At 35.6% G+C, this 11738-nt stretch overlaps 1 protein-coding gene across 1 annotated transcript in view; it reads left to right on the top strand.

Moving 5' to 3' along the window:
* Positions 1-1806: 1806 nt before the first annotated feature.
* The window catches only part of oclnb (occludin b), a 37562-nt gene continuing 27630 nt past the window's right edge, over positions 1807-11738 (top strand). Inside the window, exon 1 of the mRNA XM_061980491.1 lies at positions 1807-2107. The gene's annotated coding sequence lies outside the window, so the exon portion shown is untranslated. The remainder of the gene's footprint in view (positions 2108-11738) is intronic.

The raw sequence follows: 11738 nt of genomic DNA, 5'->3' as shown, positions 1-11738 counted from the left end.
GGAAACTTTACACTAGACTTCAGGCAACGTGGATCCTGTGCCTCTCCTGTCTTCCTCCAGACTCTGGGACCTCGATTTCCAAAGGAAATGCAAAATTTGCTTTCGTCAGAAAACATGACTTTGGACCACTCAGCAGCAGTCCAGCTGGTGTCGGTCCACTCTGTTTCCTGAGATCCAGGGTCAACGCAGCCGTCTACCAGCAAGTTTTAGAGCACTTCATGCTTCCTGCTGCTGACCTGCTCTATGGAGATGGAGATTTCAAGTTCCAACAGGACTTGGCGCCTGCACACAGCGCAAAATCTACCCGTGCCTGGTTTACAGACCATGGTATTTCTGTTCTAAATTGGCCCGCCAACTCCCCTGACCTTAGCCCCATAGAAAATCTGTGGGGTATTGTGAAAAGGAAGATGCAGAATGCCAGACCCAAAAACGCAGAAGAGTTGAAGGCCACTATCAGAGCAACCTTGGCTCTCATAACACCTGAGCAGTGCCAGAAACTCATCGACTCCATGCCACGCCGCATTAACGCAGTAATTGAGGCAAAAGGAGCTCCAACCAAGTATTGAGTATTGTACATGCTCATATTTTTCATTTTCATACTTTTCAGTTGGCCAACATTTCTAAAAATCAATTTTTTGTATTAGCCTTAAGTAATATTCTAATTTTGTGACACACGGAATTTTGGATTTTCATTTGTTGCCACTTCAAATCATCAAAATGAAATGAAATAAACATTTGAATGCATCAGTCTGTGTGCAATGAATAAATATAATGTACAAGTTACACCTTTTGAATGCAATTACTGAAATAAATCAAGTTTTTCAAAATATTCTAATTTACTGGCTTTTACCTGTATATACATATATATATATATATATATATATATATATATATATATATATATATATATATATATATATATATATATATATATTTACAAACACAACTATTCATACATATGTGTGTATGGATAATTGTGTGTTTTTATGTATGTGTATATATATATATATATATATATACATATATATATATATATATATATATATATATATAAACACAATTATTCATACATACACACATATACATATATATATATATATATATATATATATATATATATGTATGAATAATTAAGTGTTTGTATGTGTGTTTGTATGTATGTATGTATGTATTAAGTTATAGTACCAATGATTGTCACACACACACACACACACACACACACACACACACACACACTAGGTGTGGCGAAATTATTCTCTGTATTTGACCCATCACCCTTGATCACCCCCCTGGGAGGTGAGGGGAGCAGTAAGCAGCAGCAGTGGCCGCGCCCGGGAATCATTTTTGGTGATTCAACCCCCAATTCCAACCCTTGATGCTGAGTGCCAAGCAGAAAGGTAATGGGTCCCATTTTTATAGTCTTTGGTATGACTCGGCCGGGGTTTGAACTCACAACCTACCTATCTCAGGGCGGACACTCTAACCACTATGTAATTACATACGTTCGCACATACATACACAAATACAGTATATACAACCCATTTTTTGTGCATCCCTACTTTTTAGTGTACTTCAAATGTATTTTGAAAAGAACAAAGATCATGTATTGATGTCAAATCATTGAAACCGTGATATTTACGGAGTGTCTTTTTAGCGTATTTGCCATTCTATATTTATTCATTTATTCATATTCCCTATAATAATAAGCCAGCGCCACCAAAGGTCGGCCATTTTGTGGAATGTCCATGAATAGTCACGCGACTTTCACATGACGACCTAAACGTGTCGTGTTCGAGTTACAGGGCACATTGTTACACGTTGTCGTGTCTTCTGGGTTTCATTGATTGACTGAAGGTGTTACATTTTCATGGTTTCATTGCTTGGCATAAATGAGGGTGTTTGAGGAAAACAAGACATTGTTGAGGCGTCAAAGGAATGTTGTTTTGGGGCTGATGAGAGTGTTGTGTGTAGAAACTGAGAACAGGTTAGTCCAGTAGGACCGAGGAGGAGCAGGTGAGATGAGCACACACCTTGTTAGTCTCACTTCCACTTGGAGAAGCACACAGGTGTCACCTGCTGCTCCCTGCTCGGCATCGCCGTCAAAAAGGTAACTTTTCTAATCCTCTTCTAGACACCGCGAACAGTCGCTCCTTTTGTGTGGTGTTAGCATGGTAGCGTGTTAGCTGACCTCAACTCTGCTCTCAGAAAACTTCTTTTTTCCATTTCCTGTTGGCTTGTTGACCAATGAGAACGCGTGACGACTGGAACTAAAATCCGTCTCCGGTCGAATTTGAGTGGCTGTTTGCGACATTTACGCCGATGTTAGCTTTCCAGCGTGTTGTGAGCGTTATGTACCGCCCTCCTACAGCTTTTAGCACGCAGTGACGTAAGCTAGCTTGTATGCCAGAGTTGGCGTCATAATGAGTTTGCAAAAAAAATGTGGCTTTTTCTTCAGACTGATGTCCTCGCCTCAGTAGAGTGGAAAAACAAGTTGACTCTATATTCTTAATTGTGTTGCATTGTGTCCTTTATCAATTGTACTTACAATCCACAAAGTGTGGCAAAATACCATCTAAACATCACAAAACGCCACAAATTCAGTCGGCCAGTTTGAGTATTCCGCTCCGAATTTCCGTAGATTCTACGTCAGTTTAGTAACACTTCTGCACTCTGACCATATTATTAGAGCAGTCATACTGGAAATGTGCACACATTGTAAAAGGATGTGCTGTTTATCATTCACAATCCTCATGTAAGACAAGAACCCGTAAGCTTTAATTTTTTATACATTCTAAATGGTAAATAAATATCTAACAATCGAGTCAACAGATGGAAGGTCCTCTCATTATACTCTCTAAAAACATCCAGAAAGTACCAGCAAAACTCCATTTACATGTCGTGACCTGAAAATGAACCAAATATGAGTGATATTGTTATTGTAAGCGCTTACGCAGACGGACTTTTTAATGCGTTTGAAAAACTGTGGCTTTTTCTTAACACCGATGTGGCCCGTTTTTAACGTGAATTTATACTTCAGACTGATGTCTTCACCTCCAGCAGCTCTGTGGCCTCCTAAAGCTTGTCTGAAAGTAGCAGTAGAGTGGAAAAACAAGTTGACTTCATATTCCTAATTGTGTCAGTTATCAATTGTACTTACAATCCACAAAGTATGGGAAAATGCCGTCTAAACATCACAAAACGCCACAAATTCAGTCGGCCAGTTTGAGTATTCCGCTCCGAATTTTCGTAGATTACACGTCAGTTAAGTAACACTTCTGCACTCTGACCATATTATTAGAGCAGTCATACTGGAAATATGCAACATTGTAAAGAGATGTGCTGTTTATCATTCACAATTCTTATGTAAGACAAGAACCCGTATGCTTTAATTTTTTATACATTCTAAATGGTAAATAAATATCTAACAATAGACGGATTGTGATTGAATCTTCATCTCAACGGAATTATGTGAGCGTCCCGTCGGTAGACATCCCAGCGAGAGTGGAAATATTACATTAAGTGTTTATTTTGTTATGGTTAGTTTGTATGTTTAGCACCTACAAATGCTGCTAATACCATAGCGTCACAATAAAGCTACATCCGTTTTGCACTCGGCTTCTAAAATGTATTGATCATCCTCTTTGTATTCAGGCTCAAAAATATAAAGTTCTAGATCATAATTTGTCCGAAAGTAATCCTTGTTGTCTCTCACAAAGTCTGCTTGATAAGCATTGTTGTTTATGGGGAAGGGATCTGTGGTTCCTCCTCTACATCACGCGATCACTTGACTGGCTTCCTCATTATCTCTCAAAATGTCTCGGAAATCTCATAGAGATTGATACTATTTTGATCATATCTATTTATCCGCAAACTTTGTAAGTCTTTTGGTGTCATAAATCAGATATATATATATGATAATAGTTCAATATAGAGGCAACTTGTTTTTTCACTCTACTGATACTTCAAATAAGCAGAAATTTGAACCAAAAATTATTTCCACACTGCAAAAACTGAAATCTAAGTAAGATGAAATATCTCAAATAAGGGTGATATTTGCTTATTTTCTGTCTGATAAGATCATTCTTCTCACTAAGCAGATTTTATTTTAGAGTGTTTTACTTGTTTTAAGTGTTTTGGTCCTAAATAGAGATGTCCGATAATGTAAATGCGTTAAAATGTAATGTTGGAAATTATCGGTATCGTTTTTTTCATTATCGGTATCGGTTTTTTGTAAAAAAATTTTTTTTTTAATAAATCAACATAAAAAACACAAGATACACTTACAATTAGTGCACCAACCCAAAACACTCATTCACACAAAAGGGTTGTTTCTTTCTGTTATTAATATTCTGGTCCCTACATTATATATCAATATATATCAATACAGTCTGCAAGGGATACAGTCTGTAAGCACACATGATTGTGCGTACTGCTGGTCCACTAATAGTACTAACCTTTAACAGTTAATTTAACTCATTTTCATTCATTACTAGTTTCTATGTAACTGTTTTTGTATTGTTTTACTTTCTTTTTTATTCAAGAAAATGTTTTTTATTTATTTATCTTATTTTATTTTATTATTTATTTTTTTAAGTACCTTATCATCTTCACCATACCTGGTTGTCCAAATTAGGCATAATAATGTGTTAATTCCACGACTGTATATATCGGTTGATATCGGTATCGGTTGATATCGGTATCGGTAATTAAAGAGTTGGACAATATCGGAATATCGGCAAAAAGCCATTATCGGACATCACTAGTCCTAAAATTATCTCAGTAAGATATTACAGCTTGTTGCTGAGATTTGATGACCTATATTGAGTAAAACTGATGCAAAGCCGTGTCATCAACACTCACAAGTATAAAACTACTTTTTTAAAGCAATAATTTCTTATTTCAAGCTTGTAAAAAAAAAATCATGACTTTGACACAAATGTGTCTCATAACTAAAACAGATGACAGCCAAATGGACTTTGCAGTTTTATTTTCAATGAAACAATAGAAAACACATACTAATATAGTAGTACAGTTGGCACAGTACAGTAAACTGAGTTAATATTTAAACATTTAACATGTGACATTTCTAACAATTTTGAACAGAAATAGTTCATGCACATTCAGATAAATTCTTCAAAATTACAATTCAAATTTTTTTGACCGGGGGCCAGGCTGTATATATACGCACTAATTGACTGAAAGAGCGCGCACTTGGCGCGATGATGTCATGTTATCGATGGAAAAATGCATTTTTAGACCATATGATTTGCCTGAGCGGCTAGGACACCCCGAGAGTAACAAGCGCTTGCCTTGTTGCCTTTCCATTAAGAACAATAAATTAGTTTTTAGTATAAGTTTGCTGGTTCCAAGAAATGTAATGTCGAGTGCATATCATTATGTCAAGATAATGGCACTAGCATTTACTTCATTTAAGAATATTTTTCAACATATTGAGCAAAAAGGTCTCTTTTTTTTCTACCAAGAAAAGTGCACTTGTTATTAGTGAGAATATACTTATTTTAAGGTGTTTTTGGGTTCATTGAAGTTAGCTAATTTTACTTGTTTTGGGAAGTCTTGGCAAGCCACATTTTCTTGTTCTATTGGCAGATCATTTTGCTTAGTTCAAATAAAATACCCCTAATTTTCGTATTTTTTTTTCTTGTTTTTGAACTCTGACTATTTGCAGTGCAGTGTTTTCTCTGCTGGCTCTTCTGTCTCATCCTCGGCACCTGTGTTCTCCATTTGTATCTCTTCTACATCTCCTTCTTCACTGTCCTCAATCTCTTCTCATCTCTCCAATCCTTCGTAAGGAAGGAATGAGGTAGTGGCAGACATAAAAAATGAGTTTTAAAAAACCACGATTAGAATTTTAAATGAATTTTCTTCTGTTGATTCTCAGTCCAGTTGTGTTTTTATTTGTACTCCGTTGTTAAATGTTCGAGTATGAAATTTGATCAAAAGACTGAAGGGTTATGATACTCACAAACGAAATCTATTGACTGGCTCATTGACATGAACGACAGGTTTGTTTTTATTTGAAGCGTGACAGCGATAAACATTTACACTTACGTCTCACACTGGAAACCAATCGACGCAGAAACACTTTGCACAGAGTGTGCGTTGCGTATCTGCTCTGACTGGGATGGAACTCTGTTGTCATTGCACTTAAAAGTACAAGCAAATGTCTTTTCCATGAAAAGTTGCTAGATTTGTCGCTTTTAAGGAAGAAAGTCACTAAGAGGAGTTGGAAAGCCAGAAAGTCGCCAAGTTGACAAGACCACGCCGACACCAAGACCCACCTTACGTTGCATCTGATTGGTGCCTTCCGTGGTGGACTAGATTTAGGCTAAGGATTATTGATTGTGATTGGTTCTTACTCCGACTACGACATGTCGCGAGTAGTAAAGTTTATTATTGTGGGAAAAGCACAGATATAGAGTAAAGAATGGGGAATGTACGTGTGTTTTTGTTATGTTCTGTTAGTTTTGGACTCTTTTTAGTTCCTGTTTGTTTTAGTTACCATGGCTACTTAAGATTTTCACCTGCCTCTGGTGTTCGGGACGCGGACCTGCTTCTAATCAGAGGACTATTTAAGCCTGCCTTTGCCAGTCAGTCGTGCGGGCGTCATTATTGGTTTCATGCAACAGTTTCGTGTTTGTTCTATGCCATAGTTAATGCTATTGGTTTCATGCCACAGTTTCGTGTTTGTTCTATGCCATAGTTAATGCTATTGGTTTCATGCCACAGTTTCGTGTTTGTTCTATGCCATAGTTTATGCTTTTGGTTTCATGTCACAGTTTCGTGTTTGTTCTATGCCATAGTTAATGCTATTGGTTTCATGCCACAGTTTCGCGTTTGTTCTATGCCATAGTTCAGTGTTTTTCAACCACTGTGCCGCGGCACACTAGTGTGCCGTGAGATACAGTCTGGTGTGCCGTGGGAGATTATCTAATTACACATATTTGGGTTAAAAACATTTTTTGCAAACCAGTAATTATAGTCTGCAAATGATGTGTTATTGTTGAGTGTCGGTGCTGTCCAGAGCTCGGCAGAGTAACCGTGTAATACTCTTCCATATTAGTAGGTGGCAGCCGGTAGCTAATTGCTTTGTAAAGGCAGGTAAAAAGGTGTCTTATGCATAAACCAAAAATAAACAAAAGGTGAGTGCCGCTAAGAAAATGCATTGAAGCTTAGGGAAGGCTATGCAGAACGAAAGTAAAACTGAACTGGCTACAAAGTAAACAAACACAGAATGCTGGATGACAGCAAAGACTTACTGTGGAGCAAAGACGGCGTCCACAATGTACATCCGAACATGACATGACTATCAACAATGTCCCCACAAAGAAGGATAGGATAAAAAACAGCTGAAATATTCTTGATTGCTAAAACAAAGCAGATGCGGGAAATATAAGACATGAAACTGCTACAGGAAAATACCAAAAAAAGAGAAAAAGCCACCAAAATAGGAGCGCAGGACAAGAACTAAAACACTACACACAGGAAAACAGCAAAAAACTCCAAATAAGTCAGGGGGTGATGTGACAGGTGGTGACAGTACACCTACTTTGAGACAAGAGCTATAGTGATGCATGGTTGGTTATGGTTTAAATTCATATTCAACAATTGCGACAACAACTTTTTACTGTCAACTGAGTTTATGATTTCTGCTGGTGGTGTGTCTCTGGATTTTTTCAACGCAAATAATGTGCCTTGGCTCAAAAAAGGTTGAAAAACACTGCCATAGTTAATGCTATTGGTTTCATGTCACAGTTTCGTGTTTGTTCTATGCCATAGTTAATGCTATTGGTTTCATGCCACAGTTTCGTGTTTGTTCTATGCCATAGTTAATGCTATTGGTTTCATGCCACAGTTTTGTGTTTGTCCTATACCATAGTTAATGCTTTTGGTTTCATGCCACAGTTTTGTGTTTGTTCTATGCTATAGTTAATGCTTTTGGTTTCATGCCACAGTTTCGTGTTTTTTTTCTCTATGCCATAGTTAATGCTTTTGGTTTCATGCCACAGTTTCGTGTTTGTTCTATGCCATAGTTAATGCTAGTTGTTTCATGCCACAGTTTCGTGTTTGTTTCATGCCACAGTTTCGTGAGGTTCATGTCTATAGTTTCATGTCCTAAGTTTTTGCCTTAGCTTCCGTGTGCGATAGGCACGCTTGCCTTCGGGTTGTTTTCTGTTTTGTACCTCGTTGATTGTTTCTTAAAATTAAATCATGTTCCTACCTGCAAGTCCTGTCCGGAGTCGTCCGTTTGCCTTCCTGGGAGAACGACCCCGCAGTAAGCGAAAACCCCGTCGTGACAGGGAAATGTCAAGTGTGACGTGGGAAAGGGTCCAATTGCGTGACTCTCACGCTCAAAGCGCCAAACTTGGCAGCTCTGGTAACACTCGGACGTTAGCTTTTGTGTTGTTAGCTAATGGTAGCCATTTGGCTAGCTAACGTTAGCTATCATTGAAAGTGTATTCCGTCATAACAACAACATGAGTGCAAATTGTTGTTGGACTGTTTTTGTGTACCCGCGCAGTGACTAGCATGAACCACCAAACAAATTCCTCGCACTTACGAGTCATTTTTTACCCAATAATAATTCATAATTCGGAGTTCGAGTACCTCGGGGTCATGTTCACGAGTCAGGGAAGAGTGGATCGTGAGATCGTGGTGAAGGAGCTGAGCCGGAATGCAAAGATCTAGATCTACGTTCCTATCCTCACCTATGGTCTTGAGCTTTGGGTTGGGACCTAAAGGACAAGATCATGGGTACAAGCGGCCGAAATGTGTTTCCTGTCCTGGTCAGGGTGCCCGCCGGACGCCTCCCTGGGGAGGTGTTTAGGGCATGTCTGAAGGGTAGGAGGCCACGGGGAAGACCCAGGACACGTCGGGGAGACTGTGTCTCCTGGCTGGCCTGGGAACACCTCAGGTACCCCGGGAGGAGCTGGACTAAGTAGAAGTCTGGGCTTCCTTGCTTGGGCTGCTTCCCCCGTGACCCGACCTGGGATACGCAGAACAAGATGGATGGATGGGCAATTAATAATTGGGAAAAATATGGACATTTAAAATTTATATGTTGTCTTTTGCTTGGAAAATTTTAAATATGACCAAGTTGCAAACAGCCATTTTAAATTGGGTCGATACAAACATGATATCCATGATGCCTTTTTCGAAAACATCTTGTTTTTTTTATTGGTTAGCCGTTTATTCTCAAAGTAAACAAAACATTTTCATATTTGTTCGTTAGTTTTGGACATGCTTGCAATAAGGGTGTGCAGATACATCTTTTTCACTGGCGGTGTGATACCGATATCGCACCCTTCAGTACTGGTGGATACCAACGTTGATCTGATACGATATCAGGATGAATGATGCATGCTGTTATTATTTTGTAGATTGGAAGAAGGACATTCCAATCAGGGTTTTATGATTCCGATCACATGTATCAGCTGTAAATGTTTGAAAGTATTCATGGTAAGTGGTGAATATTTCAACTACTTCCTTGTCAGGAACTTACAATGTTGATATCATCCTCACTCATGACTCCATTATTGACACGCCTCGCACCTTTGTCCAATGACCACAATTTAGCGTCTTTCTCACTAATCAGTTTCATCTCAAACCCAATGCTGAGTCATATTTAGGAGACAAAAAGTCATAGTTATGGGTTAAAAAGTCTTATTTATGAGATAAAAAGTTATATTTCTGGGATTAGAAGTCATATTTATGAGATAAAAAGTCATATTCATCGGATTAGAAGTCATATTTATGAGATAAAAAGTCATATTTGTGGGGGGGGGGGGGAAGTCATATTATGCTATAAAAAGTCATATTTATGAGATAAAAAGTTAGATTAATGGGATAAAAAGTCATATTTATAAGATAAAAAGTCTTATTTATGAGATAAAAAGTTATATTTATGGGATTAGAAGTCATATTTATAAAATAATAAGTCTTATTTATGGGATTAAAGAATTATCTATGATATAAAAAGTCACATTTATGGGATAAAAAGTGTAATTGATGTGATAAAAAGTCTTATTTATGTGATAAAAAGTCTTACTTATGAGATAAAAAGTCTTATTTATGAGATAAAAGTCACATTTATGGGATAAAAAGTCATTTATGAGATAAAAAGTAATATTAATGGAATAAAAAGTCATTTATGGGATAAAAAGTCATTTATGGGATAAAAAGTCATATTTATTAGATAAAATGTTATGTTTATGGTATAAAAAGTCATATTTATGGGATAAAAATTTATATTTATGGTATAAAAAGACATTTATGGGATAAAAAGTCATTTAGCAGAAAAAAAATCAAATTTATAAGATGAGTCATTTTATTAGATAAAAAGTCATATTGAGATTAAAAGTCATGTTAATGGGATAAAAAGTCATATTTATAAGATAAAAAGTTATATTTATGGTATAAAAAGTCATATTTATGGGATAAAAAGTTATATTTATGGTATAAAAAGACATTTATGGGATAAAAAGTCATATTTATGGGATAAAAGGTTATATGTATGGTGTAAAAAGACATTTATGGGATGAAAAGTCATATTTATGGGATAAAAGGTTATATGTATGGTGTAAAAAGACATTTATGGGATAAAAAGTCATATTTAGCAGATAAAAAGTCAAATTTATAAGATGAGTCATTTTATTAGATAAAAAGTCATATTGAGATTAAAAGTCATATTAATGGGATAAAAAGTCATATTTATAAGATAAAAAGTTATATTTATGGTATAAAAAGTCACATTTATGGGATAAAAAGTTATATTTATGGTATAAAAAGACATTTATGGGATACAAAGTCATATTTATGGGATAAAAAGTTATATTTATGGTATAAAAAGACATTTATGAGATAAAAAGTTATATTTATGAGATACAAAGATAAAAAGTAAAATTTATAAGATAAAGAGTCATTTATGAGATTTTTTTTTAAAGTCCTATTTATGAGATAAAAAGTCATATTGAGATAAAAAGTCATATTTACGGGATAAAAAGTCATATTTATTCGATAAAAAGTAATATTTCTTAGATTAAAAAGTAATCTATGAGATAAAAAGTCATATTTATGAGATAAAAAGTCATATTTCTTAGATTAAAAAGTCATTTATGAGATAAAAAGTCATATTTATGGGATTAAAAAGTCATATTTATTGGATACAAACTCAAGTTATGGGATAAAAAGTCATAGTTATGAGACAAAGGTATATTTATGGGGTAAAAAGTCATATTTATGGGATAAAAAGTCAGAGTTATGGGATAAAAAGTCATAGTTATGGGATAAAAAATAATAGTTTTGAGATAAAAAGTAATATTTATGAGGTAAAAGGTCATACTGAGATAAAAAGTCATATTTATGAGATAAGAAGACATATTTAAGAGATAAAAAGTCATATTTATGGGATAAAAAGTCATATTTATGGGATAAAAAGACAAAGTCATATTTATGGGATAAAAAGACAAAGTTATATTTATGGGGTAAAAAGTCATATTTATGAGATAAAAAGTCAGAACTACGAGAGTGCAGTGCAGTTAGTATGTAAAAATTTTGACATGCTTCATAATTTTGATTTTTTAATCTCATGATTACATTTCGTATCATAATTTCAACTTTCTTATTTTATAATTTCAACATTTTATCTCATAATGAATACTTTTTATTTCATAATTTGACTTTTTAAAATCTCATTTCAACTTTTTTCTCAAACTATGAAT

The sequence above is a fragment of the Nerophis lumbriciformis genome, linkage group LG20 (genome assembly GCF_033978685.3).
Source record: "Nerophis lumbriciformis linkage group LG20, RoL_Nlum_v2.1, whole genome shotgun sequence".
NCBI lineage: Eukaryota > Metazoa > Chordata > Actinopteri > Syngnathiformes > Syngnathidae > Nerophis > Nerophis lumbriciformis.
The sequence above is the reverse complement of the archived record's forward strand: the minus strand, read 5'-3'. Positions and strand labels throughout refer to the sequence as shown.